A 2,898-nucleotide genomic window follows, 5' to 3' on the forward strand; every position below is an offset into this window, starting at 1 on the left:
ATAATTATCAGCTCTTTGGTTACAATGTAGCAGTTTCTGAAGTACAACAGTTCTGTGATTTATGCTTCCCTACAAACTAGAGCTCTGCTCATTACCTCTTACACCCGGCTGGGGATCCGCTTCACCTGTGGGTGTACCCGTCTCAGTGTAGTAATGACACGCCTGGGTGGTTATATTTTCTCCAGCACTACTTCTGGGAATGACAGGAAGAGGTGAGTATTTTCTCTCCTGCCACTGAACTTAGAAATGCGGCTTTTTTTTGGGAAGAGGGAATCAGTAACGAACGCAGCGATTTCTTCATTATACAAAAGCCGTTGACTTGTTTTTCTGTACTTTAACATCCTCTGAGCAGGTTTTAGCAGCTTTTGAATTTTATCTTTGTGTATTCTATAGTTACCAAAATTCTATAGTATACTATACTAAGGTATAGTATATTCTATACTTTACTGTAGTAAATATAGAATTCTATACTTTCTAGTTTATTTACTGATTTTACAAAAGAGCCTTTCCAGAGCAGAGCTAGGCAAATTGTCACTTGTTTGACATTAGGAAATCATACAGATGTTCCCTTATGCTCTGGGGTTCTGCAGGGAATACAATAGTGTACTCAGGCTAACTCGGAAATCATACTGTTATACGATGCAGTATGAAACACTGTGTAATTACCAAAATTCTGCAGCTATTAATATTTGCCTAATTTTACGAGGAAACAAGGTGTGAGGAGAACTGGATGGAATTGTGAGTTTGTGCTAAAGGCAGTTTTACAAATGTCATCCTCCCCATCAGATCCGTGCCCTGAAAACCTTGCTCTATCTTTGGTGCAGACACAACCTCATGCATTTTAGGGGAAGAAGACATGCTCCTGGAGAGCATATTATTTTCTCAGCATAGCCTTTAGCTACTCCAGGGGCACATCTGTGTTCATCGCTTAGACCAGCGTAGACTGGAACGGATGGCAACAAACTTAAAGCTTAACCAAGACTCAAGTCCACTGTAACTTCTATTTTAATAACCTGAGCAGAGAAAACAGTTTAGTAGGTCATCTGAGTGAAACTGGCGAGAGACAATTTCCAAATACATGAAGGAGAGCAGCAAGAAGAGTTGGTACAAAATGAGAAAAACAGTTACAAAGGGTGGACGGTGGTAGGGCCCAGTGCCTAAGTCCTGGTGTGGATGTTACCTCTCTGAGTTCTCAGGAAAGGCAGGAACCTTTTGGAAATAAGGCAGCCAGAACTCTATCTGAGGTTAAGCCAAGCTTAGACCAGGCACAGCCGAAGTCGACGAGCATCCTTTCTACTCCTGCATCGAGGCTGGTTCTATGTACCACGGCAGCGCGCTTGAAATTTAGAGACATGAGGGTTTAGAGTTCACTTCTAGTCTTAGATTTAGATGTCAAATGGCTAAGAAAGTAACAACTGGGGAGGTCTGGAAGGATGAGATTCAAGAAACAAGAACTGGGGGTCCGATCGCACCGGCGCGGGAGCCATGGCGTCGTTCAGGCCGCCGCCGCTGCTCTTGCAGCTCTTGCTGCTGGTGGAGCGGCGCAGGCCGGCTTCCACTTCCGCCCGGGCTGCCGGCCCCTGCGCGGGAACCAGCTCACCCAGTTGGGGCGCAAGACATACCCCCGGCCTCATGAGCACCTGTCCCCATCGGATCTGCCCAAGAGCTGGGACTGGCGCAACGCGGATGGGGTCAACTACGCCAGGGTCACCAGGAGCCAGCACATCCCCCAGGGCGGCGGCACCAGCGCCACGGCCGACCGGAGCCCCAACAAGCGCAAGGGGGTGCGGCCTTCAGCGCAGCACGTCATCGACGGCGGCAACGCCGGCTCCTGGGAGGCGGGCGACCACCTGCAGGGGTGGGAGCACGCCCGCCCGCGCCGCATCCCCGACGAGACCCGCAGCAACGACCAGACCAAGGACCAAGAGTGTGACAAGTTTAACCAGTGCGGAACATGCACCGAATTCAAAGAGCGCCGTGTCATCCAGAACTACACCCTTTGGAAAGTTGGCGACTACGGCTCCGTCTCCGGGAGGGAAAAGGTGATGGCGGAAATCTACACAAACGGTCCCATCAGGGGCGGTACGATGGCAACAGAAAAGATGTCTAACTACACTGGAGGCATCTATGCTGAATACCATGACAAGGCCTACATAAACCACATCATTTCCGTGGCCGGGTGGGGTGTCAGCGATGGGATGGAGCATTGACTTGTCCGGGATTCATGGGGCGAACCATGGGGCGAGCGAGGCTGGATGATAGTGACCAGCACCTACAAAGATGGGAAGGGTACCAATTACAACCTTGCTATTGAGGAGAACTGCACATTTGGGAACCCCATCGTTTAAGGCAGACGTCTCCAAAGAGCAGTTCTTAAAGAAATGATCTCATGAGCCGTAACCAGAGGGGATCCCATCATCACGGGCACTGGGTTGGTACTGCCATGGTTCGAAAGAACTGGGGGTTGATGTTCAAGTATCTGACGCCTGGTAACGGCACTGAGCACGGAGGAGAGATACCCATCAAAATGCCTCCTGGGCTGAAAGAGCGTTCCCAGGGGAGAGTCTGAGGGGGGACGACTTAGCACCTGCACAGGACTGCTTCCTGTCGTGATGACGGCACCGAACCATCTACCTGGAGAAGAGTGATCACCAGACAGTGAATGATGTGACCTACATTTTCTTCAATAGATGATTTGGCAGCTATGGTTTGTGATGTATTTAACAGGTAAAACAGTTCTGACATATCACCAGTTCCTTTGTCACCTTGAAATCAATGGTGGGGTAGTGGGGGGAGATGACAATTTCAAGATGCCAAGGGATGAATAAAATACACACTTCAAGAAGGAAGAGGGAGGGAGGAAGGGAGGGAGGGAGGGAGGAAAGAAGGAAGGAAGGG

The 2,898-nt window shown here is 49.6% G+C and overlaps 1 pseudogene; it reads left to right on the top strand.

The window, feature by feature from the left end:
- The first annotated feature begins 1,485 nt into the window (after positions 1–1,485).
- On the top strand, positions 1,486–2,348 carry LOC118890150 (annotated as a pseudogene).
- The last annotated feature ends 550 nt before the right edge of the window (positions 2,349–2,898 follow it).

This window comes from Balaenoptera musculus, chromosome 2, assembly GCF_009873245.2.
Source record: "Balaenoptera musculus isolate JJ_BM4_2016_0621 chromosome 2, mBalMus1.pri.v3, whole genome shotgun sequence".
Taxonomy (NCBI): domain Eukaryota; kingdom Metazoa; phylum Chordata; class Mammalia; order Artiodactyla; family Balaenopteridae; genus Balaenoptera; species Balaenoptera musculus.